The 19,787-nt window shown below is 42.4% G+C and overlaps 1 protein-coding gene across 2 annotated transcripts in view; it reads left to right on the forward strand.

Moving 5' to 3' along the window:
• Positions 1–3,076: 3,076 nt before the first annotated feature.
• TMEM108 (transmembrane protein 108) overlaps positions 3,077–19,787 on the forward strand; it is a 380,405-nt gene continuing 363,694 nt past the window's right edge. For both annotated transcript variants that reach the window (XM_036850679.1, XM_036850678.1), the window contains exons 1-2: positions 3,077–3,152; positions 9,726–9,840. The gene's annotated coding sequence lies outside the window, so the exon portion shown is untranslated. The remainder of the gene's footprint in view (positions 3,153–9,725; positions 9,841–19,787) is intronic.

Genomic DNA, 19,787 nt, shown 5'->3' on the forward strand with positions numbered 1-19,787 from the left:
GTCTGTTTTTTTTTTTTTAACATCTTTATTAGAGTATAATTGCTTTACAATGGTGTGTTAGTTTCTGCTTTATAACAAAGTGAATCAGTTATACATATACATATGTCCCCATATCTCTTCCCTCTTGCATCTCCCTCTCTCCCACCCTCCCTATTCCACCCCTCTAGGTGGTCACAAAGCACCTAGTTGATCTCCCTGTGCTATGCGGCTGCTTCCCACTAGCTATCTATTTTACGTTTGGTAGTGTATATATGTCCATGCCACTCTCTCACCTTGTCCCAGCTTACCCTTCCCCCTCCCCATATCCTCAAGTCCATTCTCTAGTAGGTCTGCGTCTTTACTCCCGTCTTGCCCCTAGGTTCTTCATGACCGTTTTTTTTCTCTTTTCTTTTCTTTTTTTAGATTCCATATATATGTGTTAGCATATGGTATTTGTTTTTCTCTTTCTGACTTACTTCACTCTGTATGACAGACTCTAACTCCATCCGCCTCACTACAAATACCTCCATTTCGTTTCTTTTTATGGCTGAGTAATATTCCATCGTATATATGTGCCACATCTTCTTTATCCATTCATCCGATGATGGACACTTAGGTTGTTTCCATGTCCTGGCTATTGTAAATAGAGCTGCAATGAACATTGTGGTACATGACTCTTTTTGAATTATGGTTTTCTCAGGGTATATGTCCAGTAGTGGGACTGCTGGGTCGTATGGTAGTTCTATTTTTAGTTTTTTAAGGAACCTCCATACTGTTCTCCATAGTGGCTGTATCAATTTACATTCCCACCAACAGTGCAAGAGGGTTCCCTTTTCTCCACACCCTCTCCAGCATTTATTGTTTCTAGATTTTTTGATGATGGCCATTCTGACCGGTGTGAGATGATATCTCATTGTAGTTTTGATTTTCATTTCTCTAATGATTAGTGATGTTGAGCGTCCTTTCATGTGTTTGTTGGCAATCTGTATATCTTCTCTGGAGAAATGTCTATTTAGGTCTTCTGCCCATTTTTGGATTGGGTTGTTTGTTTTTTTGTTATTGAGCTGCATGAGCTGCTTGTAAATCTTGGAGATTAATTCTTTGTCAGTTGCTTCATTTGCAAATGTTTTCTCCCATTCTGAGGGTTGTCTTTTCGTCTTGTTTATAGTTTCCTTGGCTGTGCAAAAGCTTTTAAGTTTCATTAGGTCCCATTTGTTTATTTGTGTTTTTATTTCCATTTCTCTAGGAGCTGGGTCAAAAAGGATCTTGCTGTGATTTATGTCATAGAGTGTTCTGCCTATGTTTTCCTCTAAGAGTTTGATAGTGTCTGGCCTTACATTTAGGTCTTTGTTTCCAATCTTTATGTCATTAGTGATTTGTGTTGCTGAGTTGATTTCCCTTGTTAAACAATGAGTTCCTCAATCTAGCAGCTTATATAGGTATTCTCAAGCATGGCTGGATACAAATCACCTGTGGAACTTTTTAAACCTATAGTTGCCCAGGTTCCACTCTTCACTCCAATCGGAATCTCTAGGCACAGGACCCCCAAAACCTATTTCCCTAAAAGCGTTAACGTACACCCAAGCTTGAGGACCAGTGGTTTAAAGACAGCACAATAAACTTTCTCTGAGACTTTCAAACATATTTTTCTTGGTTAGACGTTTCATTACTCCAGCTGCATCCAGAACCATTGTTGTGCTAGATTCAGTGTATTCCCTGCAACTCTGAGCTTTGTGCTATGCTATCTCTGATAGAGACACTCATGAACAATGTCTGAGATTGCTAAGCAGGCTTCACTTGTAGGGCTGATAAGTCAGAGGCCCAAGACACACTGACAAGGGTGAAGTTTTCTCTAAGTGACAGTTTGATCACCTTGAGGAATAGTGAGAGAAAACTTCTGGAAGCAGTGTCACACCACCTGGTCTGAAGTAGGAGGAACGTTTTGGAGAATGCAGCACTTAGACCTTTGAATCACTTTGGTGCAGTCTTGAGTAATAAGAGCTTGACTGTGCTGAACAACAAATATTCTAGCAGCCAGTCTGAAAATACTTAGATTTAGGTCAAGTTTTAGAGATGACAGAGGCATTGGGCTTCCTGAATTCCAGACTCCGGAATTACTGACAGAAGGCTATCTCGACAATTTCAAAGATCCCTAAGATAGGATATGACAACCTCTCTGGCTTATTTTGGATAGTTCTGGCCTGAATTGTCCAAGATGCTGCAACAATTAGCTCCCTACATGTTATTCCTATATGTTTCTTCCTGAGTTTGCCTGTGTAGTTCTGTGACAGACTGCAAGTTTCCAGAAAGCAGAAACCACTCATGTTGCTTCTCTGGCCAAGAGTACAGCACAGTGACACACATGCCCAATACTTTAAGATGACCTAGTTCTCAATAAGGAGCGTCCACCAAATCGGCACAGGTTTGTGTCCCATGGGCCAAGGATGGGTGATGTTGAAATTAAACATACCTTCCCTCAGCCTGTGCCCAAACTACGAGCGTCACCAGAACACCCCTTGTTTAGTCAGTCCCTGGAATGCTTTCCATCACTTGAGGAAGTAAAAGGTCTTGAAACTTTTAGATAACATGGAGCGGGGGTTACAACCATCATTTTCTGACAAGTGTCCTCAAAATATTGCTACCCAAAGCGTGGTCCTCAGAACAGGAACATCACCATCACCGCCTAGAGCTTGTTAGAAAGGCAGAGTCTCAAGCCCCCATCTCAGACTTAGTGGATCAGAATCCGCCTTTTAACAAGATGCCCAGGTCATTCTTATTCATATTTAGAATTTGAGATATCGATTGATCTAGTAATTGATCAGTCTAGCGCCAATCAACCCCCAAACAGACACTCAGCCCTTTGTGCACACCGCGCACCCGCTCCACTCGGTAGCAACCGAACCCCCAGAGACATCGGAGAGGGTGCTGCCGAGGGCAATTTGGTGATTGGCTGGCACTACCACGTGACCGGGGCTGGTCCTCCCGTGCTACTGGATTGGCTCTCGCGGACGCTGACGGACAGGGCCGGGGCGGGCCAAAGCCGGGTCGGAGAGGCGCGCGCGGGGGCGCGAAGGCGAGAGAACGCAAGTACGCGTGCGCAAGCGGCGGGGTTTTTTTTTTTTTTTTTTTTTTTTCCCCGAGCCGTCGGAGGGAGTCGGAGCGCTTCTCCCGAGGTAAGAACCGCCGCGGGGCGGCCTCCCTGTCCTTCCGCTGCCGGGTGCGGGCGAGCGGGGCGGTGGGAGGTCTGGGGTTCGCCCGCCCGAGGAGCCTCGCTTGGGAGAGGATGCAGACCCGGGCTCAGCCATCACCCTCGGTGCCTCGGTTTCCCTTTTTCTGCCCTCTAATGCATCTCCCCATCCTCCTCACCGCGGTGACGGGTCCGCCTGAGGGGAGTTGCCCACCTGGCAGCCTCGCCTCAGCCTTTGTTTCCCGCCCGGGGGGATTCTGGTATCGACCCCCTCCCGAGGTAAAGGGTGAAAGGTGGTGGGGCGGGGGCCGGGGAGAAGATGGCTTTAATGCAGTGGGACCTGTCACATGTGAAAACGAAGAAAAAAATGTGGTGTCACTTTGGCCAAGCCGCGGGACTCGAAGTAATCCGGCGGCGGCGAGCAAAGCCGAATTCCTGGCGCAGCCGTGCGGGCTGGGGTGGGGGCAAGGACCGGTGGGCCAGCCCAGGTGCACCGGTGCAAGGCTTCTCCGGACCTGCCCGCCAGCTCTCAGTCCCAGAGCTGCACCGAAATTGAGCGCTTTCAGCCTGCCGAAGGAATACAGAGATCCGTAAGGAGACGGAAAATGATGATTTTAAAAGCAGCTGGGCACTGGCGGAGCAGGTCTAAATGAGAGGCTACCATAAGAAATTACAGCGAAACTGATGACTGGTAATTGTGAGGAGGGAGATGCCTGCAGTGAACTGCAGACCAGACCATCACACTGATATTCTCTTTCAAGAAAACCTTTTTCTGAGGGGCGGGGGGGGTGGGGTGGGGTGGGGAGGGGAGGGAAGGGCGTTTATCTCTGTAAACTGGTTATCTCTGTAAACTGAGGTTTTTCTGGGCTGTCGAAGCAAGTAATGACTTATTTCCAGCATGTTAATGGGCTGTAGGGAGAAGGGTCTAAATTACACCCATTTAGATCTCCTTAATTCTTTGAAAAGTGCGTGTTTAAAGAAGACCATTGGATGCCAAACCTGCTTGTGCATGGGGGTGGGGGGGAATGTCTCCTTTAAGTCATACTTTAAAAAGGGAGGCATCCCCTGCCTCTTTCCTTCTGCATTTTCCCAGACCTGCAATAGCAAGGGCACACTGTACATCTTATAACGAAGTATAGAAAGTCCCTTCAGTTTTCCACTGGTTAATTTGTTAGATGTACCTGGTAGTCTGCTTGGTAAGAAGTGGTTCAACTAACTGTTATTAGGAAGATTTTACTGTATACTGGAGTTTCACTGTAATTCATTTAGGGCTTATTCTGGTAGGAAATGGACAAGAATCTCTCCGGTTCCTGGTAGATACCCCTTCAAAGGCTTTTTATTACTCTTACCTTCCCCATACAAAGTTTTGTGTTTTTTTTTAGGAAACAATGTGATTTTTTTCAAGCATCTAAGACACACTCCATGCCTGTGAAATGCCTACACTTGCTAAGAAATCAATTTACTTGGCAAGTTCAAGCTAATTGAAGAGGGAACACTTAAATTTGTTAGGGGGAATCAGAATTAACATCAACTGTAACAAATCAACTTTTGGTGGTTCTCTGGGGTGAGCAAAAGTAAAAGAGAAGGTGCTGCAAAGCTTGTTGGGAATATAACAAATGACTCTCGTAAAGTAAAATATAGATTGTCACCTGACAGCTTGGAATAGTAAGAATAATTTTAAAATTTGTCAGTGATTTGTTTTTAGCTGGTATGCAGTGGGGAGAGGAAGGAATTCCGAGGCTGGGGTAGGTGGTGTAGTTTGAAAAGGTATATGCTTATGTTTAGAGAGAAAAATGTCACTTTTGTTATATAAATACACAAAGGGCATGCAGTGTTTATCTTTAGCCTGTGGAAGGGAGGCAGGGGTTTTGGAAAGGTTGAGAAACACTTATTAGGTTACACAAGGGAACACAGAAAGATTGGCAGGCTTAGTTCATCTTGAGGGAAGCAACGTACCTCGGTGACCTACAGGACAAGGTTTATTCTCTGAGTCAATAAAAGCCCACTAGTGTAGCTTTCAAAGCAACAACAAAATCATTTCTTTTCTGTTGTTTCTGTCCCCTGGGTCAGGGACGGGGGGATGGAGAGTGAATGAGAGAGATTAGAGTCTGACCTGCATGCCTAAGCAGTAGCGTCCTTTGAGCAGGATCTGTGTCACATTGTGTAAATCTAAGAGCCTTCACGTTGAGAGGGGTCTGAGCACCTTCCCTGGGACGCTTGCTGTAAGATAGAGCGGGATAACATTGCCACAGGTGGGGGCACGGGTGAGATCATCTGATACAGAAGCATGGGGGTAAAGGAGAGCTAGGAAGTGTTTAATTCAGCAAGGCTCAGCCTTGAGGAGCCTTGAGGAGGCATTTCTAGGCAGAGCCGCCTCACTATTGGCTAGACTGGCTGGGCTTTTTGTGGCTTACAGAAGACCTGCCCTTCACGATGGGGCCTCCTGTGGAGTTCTGTGTGTCAGATTGTAAGCATAAGTTATGATTGTAATGTGCTCTAGAAAAGACAGGCACACAAAGACACAAATCTAGGCTGCCATTCTTTCAGATCCTTGACATGTCACCCACTGGCTTCCAGAAAACAAGTTGTGCCCTCCCTACCAGTAGATGGCACTGCTGTCTCTGGGAATTCCTGGAAGAGATGAAATATAGAGGTGGCAAACCAGCAGTGTGTAGCCTCTAGTATAGATTTTGAAAGGCTGTATCGGTTCTCAAAGAAAATCTAAAAAAAAAAAAAAGTTCTGAAAGCCAGAAATGTTGCTCTAAGGTAGGGATGGTGATTGTGGGTGGGAATGGTGCCATTACTCTGCTGGTTGTGTGTGGGAGGTGGAGAGGGTAAACTGACAATTAAGCCTCATAGCACAGGTTTTGAAAGTACTTGGCATACATGTTGGCTAATTGAAAATGAGGTTGAAATCATGATTCAATCAAAATTCCCAACAACTTCATAGTTTCTACTTCTTTGCTTATAAAACTAGTCTCTACACGTGGACGGGACTATGGAAATACATGTCTAACTTTTAAACCTGATCAGTATCCAATAATTACATGCTCTGAAGATAGTGGTGAGGGTATTAGTTAAAATAATGCTCGTAGCTACTGTACTTCAGCGCTGTCCACAAAGGTAGGTCAAAGTTATTTTGAATCCTAAAACTTAAAAATTCCTAACAAGTATTTTAAGATTTTAAGATTGTATTAACAATTCAAATCTTGAACTCTGGTTTCATTGACCTTTTTAGCCAGGGTTCGTTCATCTATTCCCCTGTTTTGAAATACCTTTTTTGTTTTTGTTGTTGTTTTTCATTTTTTGTAATTGACTGTTCTTTGAGATGGATTTTGTAGCCATGATATTTGAGGGAGGTAGTACTGTTGCTAGTGAGGTTGCTGTGCATACGAGCTTTGACCCTACTGGAGGCATAGAACACTGCTGCTGGGAGTCATTACCCCAGTCACCTGCTTCCTCGTGCCATCCCCATTCTATGGCTCAGCTTATTTGAAGTTTATTTCTGTCTCTCTTCAAGTGAACTCATGAGCTAGGTTCTACTACCAGTGCCAAATTCTAAAATCCTGCTGATGCTAGATGGCAGTAGTCAGAACAGTCCACTAACACTGCCTCATCATGTGACCTCAAATACATTTCTTTGCCTTTCAGAACCTCAGTTTTCTCACCTGGTCACTGGAATTGGTGAGATGTGGTGCATGTCTCTTAAAATCCCTTCTAAGTCTAAAATTCTATGGCCAGGTGAGTCTTATAAGGTATTTCTGAAACCTCTGAAAAATTCTCATCTAGAAGGTATTTTCATGCAGTGAACCTAGGGCAAAAAGAAATCTCACTAATATTTCTTCTCAGAGAAATGATTGTGCATTGTCTTAGAATCCTAATAATTCAGAGTTGTAAGAAACCTAGGGATGGTTTAGCTCAACCTTCTCATTTTACAGGCAAGGAGTTTCACCTCAGAGCTGAGTGACTTGACCAAGCTAACAGAGCTAGTTAGAGAACTAGGACCCAAGCTTGGGCTTATGTCAGTCTTGCCTTCTCCAGTGCTGTGTTTCTTCACCTGCCATCAGTACACAGAAGATGCTGTGTCTACAGGGCTGGAGCCAAAAAAATTCTGAGTAATTCCTTAATGTAGGTTTTAAAGCCACAGCATGACTAGTGTTGTGTTTGGGCAGAAATTCAAGGTCAGGCTTCTTTTTGCACCTCATTCTTTTCTTCTCTGACTGTTCTTGAGCAGCATTGTTACTATACATCCTTGTATTTTTAAAACTTTTCTGCATAACCTTTCCTGTAAGAAAAAGCTTTCATCACCCTAGAAGAGTCATTCCCCAATCAGATGTTTTTAAATTGGGTCCATGGACTCTTGAGGGCTATGTGGATAGAAGAGTATTTCCATATAATTGGCTTCCTTTGTAATCTTATATATTTTCTCTATGCATTTAACAGATTATTCTAAGAAGGAGCTCCTTAGGCTTCAATAGATTGCCAAAAGGAGGGGAGGGTCCATGGCACAAAAGTAGGGTAAAAATTCTAGGGTCTAGAATAGGTTCTGGGAAATGGCCAGGATGTGAGAATTTTTGAGGTGCTAGAGACACTATGGTGGAAGAGAGTTGGGGGTGGAGTACAGAAGTAAACCTATAGAAGTTCTTAGAACATTTTACCTTTATTAGAATGCTTGAAATTACTCACTAAATGAAGATGCTGATAATAACATTTTACCCATCTTAATGATGGATATGCAAGTATGGATTTCCATTTATCATTCCTTGCTCAGTAAGTACGCCCTCCTAATTTCACCAAAACACTTTCAAATTTATATGGCTTTATTGGAGACATGCATACTAAGAGGCTTCCTTCTTCCCCAATCTGATTTGATTTCCAGGTAAGTCAATGCCTTTCTGACTTGGGACTTGGAGTTTGGACTCCTGTCTCTCACTGCTGAGGCCCTAAGTTTTACTTTCTGCTGTTAACTCCTAGGACTCACCATGATCTCAGAGATGGGAAATAATTTAGGTGTCGGGGATAAAAAATCTTGAGGTTCCTTTATTTGTCTCCAGGGTTGACTACAGAAACCACTGCTCCTCCTCAGCTAATTATTTCCTTTCCCTTTTTTATTTGCAATCTCAAATTCTCTTTTTCTAATTGTCCCCTAATAGGAGTGACTCAGTGTGTATATATGGAAACTAAAAATTCTTGCTTTTGCCAGAAGGTATACAGAAGTTAATTTGTGTTCAAGTCACATTTTGGACACATGAGATATAACTTTGATGGAAATCACTATGTTCTGAAGAACGTCTGCTTGAAAATCTCAATGTCTGTCCTGTAACCCCCTCACTTACATTTGGTACGATGGTGACCCATGCTGGTGAATGCTACCTTCTGGTACCTTTTTAGATTTGGGCCAGGGTAGCATTTATTCTCGCTTTAACAGAAGAATAAAACTACCTTTTCTTCTTCAGAAGGAAAAGAAGAATTGAATATATGTAATAAGAGAAGAAATAGTCAAATTTCTGGATTCTAATTCCAGCACACTAAGTTGTTCTGAGATTTCGGGGACATCGTTGACTTCTCTGAGTTTGTTTCCTTGTCTGGAAAATAAGAGGGGAGAGCAGTGACCACTTAAATCCTTTCCAGTTCCAAAATCCTGTGACTCTATGAAATTTTACCTGGTACCCAGGCTAAACATATCCTGAAAATGCTGGCTAGTTGGGAATTCATGTATAATCAAAGTCGGTGCCAAGATAATAATTCTTTATATCTGCAAATCACTTTGTGGTATACAAAAATATTCTCTAATTTTAAAAATCTCTTTTCTACTTAAAGTGTGGTCAGAGAACAGCATTGGTGTCATCTGGGAGTTTGCAATCTGCATTTTATCAAGATGCCCAGGTGCCATGCATGTACTTTAAAGTCTCAGAAGTGCTGTTTTGTCTTATTTTGAATCTCACGTTGACACACCGGTCAATGAAGGAAGCAGGGTATTTCACAGATGAGGAAACCAGATCTCAGAGTTGTTAAGTAACTAAGTCAAGTTCACAGTGTCTCACCCAGAACTCCATACTCTAAAACTAACATTGTCTTCTTTGTTGGGCTGGAGTCAGGCTTGTATGAGACTGATTACTAGCTACCCAGCAACCCATGGGCTTAGGTGTGGCTGTGTAACTGAGTGGAAGCAGAAAAGGGTTGTGGTCCACTTCTAGGAAGAAAACACAAAAAGAGAACACCCATGTGAGTTCCTCCATGTTGTTTTACACTCCTCATAGGCTGGACTGGAAAGGACCCCTGGGGGATCTTGGAAGCTGTGTCTAAGGATGGCAGGACTTTTGTCAGCCTGGGTGCCTGGATCACTGATCAAGGAGGGCCCCTCCACTGTTCACTTGTCCAGTATGTATACAAGGACCAGAAACAGACTTTTACTGAACTAGAGCTAGTATATGTGTTTGGGTCTATGTGTTAAGTAAGTACTTAGCCTACACTAGCAAATTCACTTGAGCAGTAGCTTGGGACTTGAAGTTACGGATCTTCTGGCCTAACGCATTCATTCATTTTTCGTCTTTGGTAGTTGGTGATTGATCGGTTGTGGTCCACCATGCAGAAGTGAGTGGTGAAAGGCAGCAGAGCTGATGGGTCGCAAGGATGTAAGTGCGTTTGAAGGCTCTCACACCCTCTACTCCAGGGTAAGTCAAAAGCATTGTTGCCATTGTTGCTCTGGTTTTACCCTTGTCTTAACAGCCTCTTGGAGTCAGTGCAATGGGGTGCCCTGTTTGTGAAAGGTTCCCAAAGCCTTTAGTGATTCAGCTCATAAACACCATTAAGATCAGCACTTACAAAGCTAAAACCATTGTCAGGGTTATGGGATGGAATCTCTGCATGGGAATATCTCAGCACAAGAAGTTTTAGTGATTTTTTGTGGGATTTGATTTACGTGGATGGTGAGGGTGTTGCTGGGCCTTCCTGAGATACACTGTAGAGGAGGGAACTAGGCCTGAGTGCCGCTTTCCTGTAGCCGTATCATATTGTTAGCTCTGCTGGCTCAAATTCCCCTCTCTCAGCATCCTCCCCCTCCGTGGATTACTTTGCTTAACTTTTCCTGCATTAATCACTTTTCTTTTTGGGATGGGAGGCAGAAACAGCTTACCAGAGAGTTGATGATTCCCAGTTTGGTGGATAATAGCAGTAGCAAAGCACATGGTTTTGCCCATTCCATTTTATTTTATCCAGTGTCACTGGAAGTCACATGTCCATTCCCTCCTCATCTGTTTGCAGTCCCTAGTGCAACGGATGTAGGCACTGGGAGCATTATAACCAAAGCTGGCTTTGGATTTTCATTTGTCCTGAAGGTTTTTGAGACCAAAAGGAGAAGAAGTTCACTGTTTGGTGTGCCCTTCTCAGAGACCAGTGGAAGTCTGGGAGGGAGGGGTGGAAAGGACATCCAGTCCTTTCTGAACTCTCTGGCTTCTAGAGCTTAAACTAAAATCAGACTCACTGAAGAGAAAATTATAGTTAATACAAATCTAAACAGAGCTAAGGATGGTTAGGAAAGAGGGGGACAGGAAGTTATATAAAAAAAATAAAAGTAATCAGCTGAAAAACTGGATGGAGGGTTGTTTTTAAGCATCTTATTTCAATACTGTGGAGCCCTTGCTGATAACGTCCCATTACCCAGGCTCAGACAGAGGGCACCCAGAAAGGCTGATGTCCTTCTGTGCCTCACATGGCTCAGTAATGAGTACAATTTACTGAACAAAATAGACAATTAGAGGCTGTAGACCTCTGGAGATTCCCATAAGCATACATCATTACTGCTCTGGAGTGATGTGCATGCTTAGAGATAAGCAAAGCAGAGAAAAGGCAGCTGCAAAGCACATCAGCAACTGAAGAGTCCAAGTGAGTAGCCAGACACAGACCCCAGCTCAGTGCCTGGGGGTCGCTAAGGAAAGGACCTGGTATTGGCTAAGCTTTCTCATTAGAGGAAAGGAGCCACACTTTGCCAGCTTTCCTCATTTTCCTCTGTGGCTCCCATATATTTTCCATTTTAAAAGTAACTAAAAAGTATAGCATGCCAGAAATAACACTGAACTGGCATGTTTCTTGTGTAAATATTGTACAAGGATCAAATTACAGAGGGAGCCATTCTTTATTGACTAGGGGCCAAAGAAAGTAGTGCTGGAGATGCCAGAGGATCAGGGGTTCTCATCCTCGGCACCACTGACATGCTGAGCCTGGCGATTCTTTGTTGTGGGCTGTCCTGTGCATTGTAGCATGTTCAGCAGCATCCTTGGCCTCTACCCACTAGAGGCCGGTAGTTCCCCCACTCCACCCCACCGCAATCGTGACAATCAAAAATGTCTCCAGACACTGCCAAATGTCCCCTGGGGGGGAAAACTGCCCCTGGTTGAGAACCACTGCTGGAGGTGTACAGTGACTTAATCTTGCTCTGAGTTTCTCTGGGACTGTATTTTAATCATTTAGCCTCATTTTGCTCCAGTTTCCCTACCTGTAAAATGGACACAGCATTTATAACTCAGCACCCTAGAGAAGGGATGTACATAGTGCTGTGTGATTACTTGGGAGCTCTATAAATGCTAAGAAATATCTGTCTCCCCAAATTTCCAGGACTCAAGGATCACTCTTAATCCTTGTGAAGGCAGTAGCTGAGGAGCAGGGGAGTTTGAAGGGTGAAGGGTTAGTGGTGTGGGAAATGATGAACAGTACTGGATTCTGATTTTACTTGAGAGCTTCATATTCAGCTCATTTCAACAATATATTCGTGAATAAAGGCTTTTTTTTGGAAAGTTAAAAAATGGGAGAGTGGAGGAGGGAGAAGGAGGCTGTTTAGAAGAGCAGTCAAGGAAATTGCTTTTGACCGGGGGTTGGGGGGGTTGTGGTAATCTCTTAATGCTAAAGTGACTCATGTATAATCAGATCAAAGGACATAAAGAAGTAACCCCCCCAAAGAAAAATATCCTCCCAAATGACTACTGATCCTAGAACAGATTTTGCAGGTAATACAACAAAGGCCAGAGAATGTTTGGAGAAATCTGTTTTTATTCTAGCACTTTTACATTTCTGTTTCTTCTCCCCTTTGGAATTATGGAAAAGGGTTTATCTTCAACTCATGCTCTTTGAATGATACATAAAATGTTTTAATATCACAGGTGTTCTGATAATCTTCTAGAACTCTGTGTTGGAATGGTGAAAAAGGCCATCACCCTGACTTAGGCCTGAAGCAATCACGTTATTTTACTAGAAAGCCTCAGTTTAACTCTAAGGAAGGGCAAGTGCAGGGATTAGATGTAAACTGTCCTGGCAGATTTGTGTTCAGCCTTGCTGTGTTTCTGGTCCCTGCAATTATTAGGTACACTCACAAAACTTACAACAAACGCTACCATATTGACACAGGCACAGTGCGGACAGAGAGCATTGCCATCATCAGAGGGAATTCTGTTGGATAGCACTGCTTCAGTCTGGAAGGACCCTATTTGTCAGAAATGCACACTTGTAGTGACAGCAAGTGCGCTTGTTATAACAAGACCTCACCTCATTTAAAACAGGATTGCATTTTGGACTTCTCCATTCTTGGGCACTTTTCAATCTGTGAGTGGCTCTTGCTGAACTTTTTACCTTGCTGCAGCATCTGTCTGTTACAGAAAGGGCCATGGGCCTGTCTCTTTGACATAACTGAGTGCACTGCCTCAAAAATATTTGTGCTTTAATCCAAGGCTGCTGAGCTGTCTCTTTCCATCTGGTCTCTCCATGCCCTGACCCTTGGTGGTGAAGCTAGTTTATGCAGGATGTCTCTTTTGATACTGCCTAGAGCATAACGAAGAGTCTGGGAGAAGTGGCGAGAGAGTTTTCACCTTCCCTTCTTCCAAGCCCCAGTGTGGCTCAAAAAAGTGTTTCATAAGAAGGTATTAATTCACAAGTTTAATCTCTCAAGTTTAATCTCTGAGGAGTTATCCCCTAAAGAATTAGTCTCTAGATTTTCCAACAGACATATTATAGTACAAATTTAGTAATTAAGCCCTTTAGCAACATGGAAGAATTTTCAGGTGATATTATCTATTAGTAGCACCAACATTAGTTGCTTAGAAACTACCATAATTAGAACAAAGGAAAAGATGTGGAAATAAAGACACACATTTTAAAAGATGTAATTTAAATCTGAGCCCAAGACTGTTTTGCGTGGTAGCAGGAGAGAACAAGGAGTTTGTGTGCTGTGAGTAGTGTTCCTGGAGGCGAGGGGAAGGAGGTAGTCAGGGCGAGGTGATCCCCGGACAGTCTTCACTCGACTGCTTCACTTCTGATGGTGCAGTGCTGGTCCTCTTACTGCCCTCCTGTCTTCACTTTGCCTTTCTGTCCTGCTTTGGTCTGCTGGGAATGTTGGAGGGGGCTCAGTGTTTCTCAAGGGAGGTGCTGTTAACATTTTGATACAATGATTCATCATCGTGTGGAACTTTGCTGTCCATTATAGGACATTTAGCATCCCTGGTTACTAAATACCTGTATTACTCTAACCAAGTCATTGAGTCAACAAGCATGGCCCCTCACATTTCCAAATACTGCCTGTGATTGAGAATCACTGGTTGCTAGAGAGTTGAGCGGGGTGTTTTGTTAGGAGGGAGGAGTAATTAGAGTTGCAGAAGGTGCAGTGCTCCGAGGGGCTGGCTAATTAATTTCTGATATGACCTGACCTTTTCCCAGTGCTGGAACTGCTTTGGGAGCCAATCTTATTTTTTAGGGACCAGAAGAATCAGGTTTTGCCAGTGGAAAACTTGGTCCCTGAACCTTGAAATCAACCAAGAAGTCACAGGGGGGATTCTGTCAGTGCCACAGAGGGTGGAGAGACTACTAAGGCTCCCATAGGATGCTGGGTTTTTATTCTTGACTTAACTGTGGCTGAACCTTCTAGATCTACTGAAAGTAAATGGTGGTCTACATGTGGCAGGGATCGACTGGGAGAAAAAATGCAGCAAGGGCAATTTAAAGACAGTCCAGGGGAAAGGGGCTTTGCCAGCCATTTCTTTTCTTTCTCTGTGATTACAAAAACTGGCAAAGTAGCCCTAAATTTGTGAGGTTATGTGTAGACTGTCAGATGGGAGATCTGAGATTGTTTTATAGTTAGTAAAGAGAAAAGGAACACTTTCAGACATCTTGCTTTGGGGCCCCTATAAATGTCTTTGATTACGAGAACAGAAACTCATTCAAGTTACCTTAAGAAATGGAAGGCTTAAGTAAGGATGCATGAGAAAATAAAACAAATGTCAGACATGTGGCAAGTTGGGAGGAATCCCAGAGGCCTTTCAGGATGAGAAAGAGCTGTAGTCTGGCCAGACCTCATGGAGACAGGACCTAACTCAGGACCAGGAAGATTGTCCCCTGATCTGTTGCAACTCCAGCATGTATCTGCACTAACAGTACTTGATCAGTCCACATTCTACTTCTTGACCATTAACATGGCTCAGCATTTCCGTTTTGGCTTCTCTGCTCAGGTCTTCCTGTCGCCACAACCTAACTGATGGTCTGTGTATGGACCAAGAAGGAAAGGAATATGATAATTCTGTAGTAACTACCATCCGTCTGGTCAAAGCTCTTCTACCAGGCAGTCTTAGGGGTACTCTCTTGTTCCACACAGCTGTGGCCTAGGTCTTCTTGCCTCAACAAGGACTGTGGTTTCTCTGGAAGGAAGCAATGGTGGGGTAGACTGATAGAACATGAGACCTCTCTGGTGTAAGGACCCTGAATTCTTAATTCTTGGAATCAATATAAACAGTGTTTGTGGGTCATGTGTATAATAAAGAATTGGAAGATTACTTTCAAAGCCTACACATTGAGTAGCAATTGTGAAAAAGCCTGTATCCTTTTTTTTTTTTTTTTTTTTTTTTGAGGCGGCTGGCTGCATCCCTGTGCAGAATGGTAGGGAAATTGCTGGGCTAGATGGTTGGGAAATGAGGAGTTGTATTTTCCATATGGGTATCTTATTTTTTGCATCTGTCAAATGTGATTCTCTCAACCACCCATGTATCCCACAGGAATAATGGCTAGGTGGCTGTCTAAATGTTGAAAGACGTTTTGACATCTTTGACAAGTGTTGTTCAGTAGCTGGGTTTGTAAGATTCCAGTTCTGACAAAGGAAAATAACTTGGCTTATTACTCCAAAGATAAATTCCATATAGATGTTGTCATTTTGGGAATTACTGCCTTACAAAGCAGACTTTAAAATGTTTTGTGTTGTAGTGTGTTTTGTTCATTTACCCCTAATCTTGGAGAGTTAGTTTCATTTGAACCAGTGATTGAATATGACTTTACAAGGGAGTGCATTCTCATATTGCAGAAGGCTCTGTCCCTATTTATGATTCTGTGACAGGATAAGAATGATGGTTCCAGCTCGATGGGCCTGCACAGCTGTGAAGGGTGTGCCCTGTGGTAGCACAAACAGTGAGCACTTTGGCTCACTGAATCTACTGAAGGCTCTTACTCTTCTCAAGTAGCTGCAGCACGGTGGTGCCACATACAGAGAGTCAGTATTTCCTTGGGTGCAGCTTCTTTTGAAAGAGGCAGAAGAGAAGTGCAGTGGGGCTTCTACAACTGCTGGTTGAGGAAAGAATGTACTCTGTTATTGAAGGATCAGCTTTCTCACCCAGCTGCTGCCTACTAAGGGGAAAGGAGCAGAGATGAATCTTTTGCTTCAGTTTCTCTTCTTACTCTGTGAAGATCCCTATCCCCTCTATTGAATTTTTTTAATGAGAAGGGAAAAATAGAGCATTGTATCGAATTAGTTTTAACGTATATATTCGTGTTTCTTCTGAGCAGGAAGATTTGTATACAGATAACCACATATTTCCAGATTAAAATCTTCAATTTTAATTTTAAACAAGTGCTAATCTTACTTTATCTTTAGTTTATACTGTAAGTCAAATTTGTGCATATCTAATTTATTTTTTACAAAAATAAAACAAAATTATGTTTTTTCTCATAGAATCAGGAATTAATTTGCAGCCCCTGCATGAAGATTCTGTAGCAACAGTAAAGGCATCTGCTCTCTCTAGGGTGTAAAGAGATTCTGAAAGATGGCTGAGGCCCCAGATCCTGAATCCTGGGATTTTGTCCTGCTGTAGTCCATTCCTTGTGAGGTTGTTGGGGGATAAATGTGCTCGAGAGGCAAGGACTGAGGACACAGATGCTTGAGGGGAGGGCTGAAACCTCCAGCTTTAGTGAACTGTCCTGTTCTTCCCATGAGCCACAGGAAGGGGTGATAGATCCTACTCAGGCCTTTTCCCTCCTGAGCACATCGTTGAATCTTGGCCGTCAACTTTCCAAGAAACAAAGCTGTGGCTAGAGTATTGGGTTGGCCAAAAGGTTCGTTTGGTTTTTTCTGCAAGATGGCTCTAGTAGAATTTAGTTGTCTTTAACGTCATTGAAACAATTTTGTTAGATTGTATTGTGACAGCTGTCATATCAGTGTGCATTTTAAAAAAAAAATCGAAATTGTTGAATTTTTGTGTAGCCATTTTAATATTGAAGATGGAAGAAAAAAAGCAACATTTTCGGCATATTATGCTTTGTTATTTCAAGAAAGGTAAAAACAAAACTGAAATGCAGAAAAGGATTTGTGCAGTGTATGGAGAAGGTGCTGTGACTGGTTGAACATGTCAAAAGTAGTTTGCAAAGTTTCGTGCTGGAGATTTCTCGCTGGACGATGCTCCACGGTCAGGTAGACCAGTTGAAGTTGATAGCAATCAAATTGAGACATTAATTGAGAACAATCAATGTTATACCACGCTGGAGATCGCCGACATACTCAAAATATCCAAGTCAAGCATTGATAATCATTATTTTGTTTGCTTTATTATGTTCATCGCTTTGATGTTTGGGTTCCACATAAGTTAAGTGAAAAAAACCTTCTTGACCGTATTTCCACGTGCAATTCTCTACTTAAACATAACAAAAATGTTCCATTTTTAAAACAAATTGTGATGGGCGATGAAAAAGTGGATACGGTACAATAATGTGGAACGGAAGAGATGGTGGGGCAAGCAAAATGAACCACCACCAACCACACCAAAGGCCTGTCTTCATCCAAAGAAGGTGATATTGTGTATATGGTGGGATTGGAAGGGAGTCCTCTATTATGAGCTTCTTCCGGAAAAACCAAGCAATTAATTCCAACAAGTACTGCTCCCAATTAGACCAACTGAAAGCAGCACTCGACGAAAAGCGTCCAGACTTAGTCAACAGAAAACACATAATCTTCCATCAGGATAACGCAAGACTGTGTGTTTCTTTAATGACCAGGCAAAAATTGTTATAGCTTGGCTGGGAAGTTCTGATTCATCCGCTGTATTCACCAGACATTGCACCTTTGGATGTCCGTTTACTTTGGTCTTTACAAAATTCTCTTAATGGAAAAAATTTCAATTCCCTGGAAGACTATAAAAGGCACCTGGAACAGTTCTTTGCTCAAAAAGATAAAAAGTTTTGGGAAGATGGAATTATGAAGTTGCCTGAAAAATGGCAGAAGGCAGTGGAACAAAAGGGTGAATATGTTGTTCAATAAAGTTCTTGGTGAAAATGAAAAATGTGTCTTTTATTTGTACTTAAAAACCAAAGGAACCTTTTGGCCAACCCAATAATATCTTCAAACATGACTTCTTATTAGCACGTCCCCCTTAAAAGAAGTTTCCTGCATGAGGAAGAAGGCAGACCAGGTGCATGCTTCCCTTAGCTGTCAAAAGCTGTCCCCTTTCTATTGGAAAGAACACTTATTAGATCACTTCTGAAATTCTTAATTATTGGCATTAGTAAAATATTTGCCAAACATTAAACAATAGGACATTATTAGTAACCCCCAATTAGTGTCTTTTACTTTGAGAGCCCCAAATCCTGTGTCAGTATGGTACTGGACTTTAACTTCTTGTTCCTTCTGGTGTTTCTCTAAATGCCTTTCCATCTTTTCCCTTCTCTCACTAACCCTGTTACCTGGTGTAGATCCTTTGGTCTCTTTGCTCCCTTTCTTACATCTTTTTTGATTTTCAAAGTTCTGTGATTCCCAGCAGCCTGCAAGACAGTGTGCTTCTTAACTAGACATAAAGGCAGTCCACAGTCTGACTCCAACTTACTTTCTGACTTTGTACTTTTTCTATGCACAAACTGCTCCTTACTCAGACTGGTCTTTGGTCCCATTGTCTACTCTCAGCATAGAATGCCCTTTCTTTTCAGTGACCATTTGGTTTGGTAGCATTGAAAGACCTTTATCCTGTTAGCCAGATCAGCATTTCCATCTGGTCTCTATCAGATTTTAGAAAGGTGACTTTGGGCAAAATATTTAATATCTCTCAGCCTCAATTTTCTTATTTGTAGGATGGGATTCATAATAACGCCCTTATAGGCTGCTTGTGAGCATGGTACCTGGGTTACTCCCTCGCCCGTGTCCTCTTTTCTTCCTGCCCAGCACAGAGCTCTGTGTGTAAGCTCATCATGTGTGCTTGCTGATGAAGTTACTGAACATCAGAATTGCCCAGCTGATCTGAATCACATTTCTTGATTAGCCATCCTCTGCCTGCCACTGCCACACCTCTAACCACATGTTTCTTAGATAAGACCCCAGCCCCCCAACTCTATCAGTAAGTACCTAAAGATATGCTCTCCTAGGGTATGGAGAAAGGGGACTCTTGTACACTGTTGGTGGGAATGTAAATTGGTGTAGCCACTATGTAAAACAGCATGGAGGTTCCTTAAACTAAAAATAGAGTTACCATATGATCCAGCAATCTTACTCCTGGGCATATATCCAGAAAAGATGAAAACTCTGATTCGAAAGATACATGCACCTCAATGTTCATAGCAGCACTATTTACAATAGCCAAGGCATGGCAGCAGTCTAAAAGTCCATCGACAGATGAATGGATAAAGAAGATGCAGTATATATGTACAATGGAATATTACTCAGCCATGAAAAAGAATGAAATAATGCCATTTGCAGCAACGTGGATGGACCTAGAGATTGTCATACTGAATGAAGTAAGTCAGAAAAGACAAATATCATATGATACCACTTATATGGGGAATCTAAAAAAATGATACAAATGAACCAATTTACAAAACAGAAATAGACTCAAATGAACCAATTTACAAAACAGAAATAGACTCACAGACATAGAAAACAAACTTATGGTTACCAAAGAGAAAACGGGGAGGAGGGAGGGATAAATTAGGAGATTGGGATTAACATACACACTACGATATATAAAATAGATAAACAACAAGGATTTACTGTGTAGTACAGGGAACTATGTTCAATATCTTGTAATAACCTATAATGGAGAAGAATCTAAAAATAATATATATGTATGTATAACTGAATCATTTTGCTGAACACCTGAAACACTGTAAATCAACTGTATGTCAATAAAAATAAATAAATAAAAATGAAAAAAAAAGATTGAAAGAACTTGGTTCTTTGAGAAAAAAAGAAGATACTGTCCTCCTTCCACCTGTGATGGTGAAAATTATCCTGGACCCTCATAATGTCCTGGTGTATCTGCCCACATCAGAAATTGAAGGCAGTTTCAGGGTCACTCCATACAACGCTGAGCACTGATTCATTGTCTTCGCAGTTGTTTCC

The sequence above is a fragment of the Balaenoptera musculus genome, chromosome 4 (genome assembly GCF_009873245.2).
Source record: "Balaenoptera musculus isolate JJ_BM4_2016_0621 chromosome 4, mBalMus1.pri.v3, whole genome shotgun sequence".
Classification (NCBI taxonomy): domain Eukaryota; kingdom Metazoa; phylum Chordata; class Mammalia; order Artiodactyla; family Balaenopteridae; genus Balaenoptera; species Balaenoptera musculus.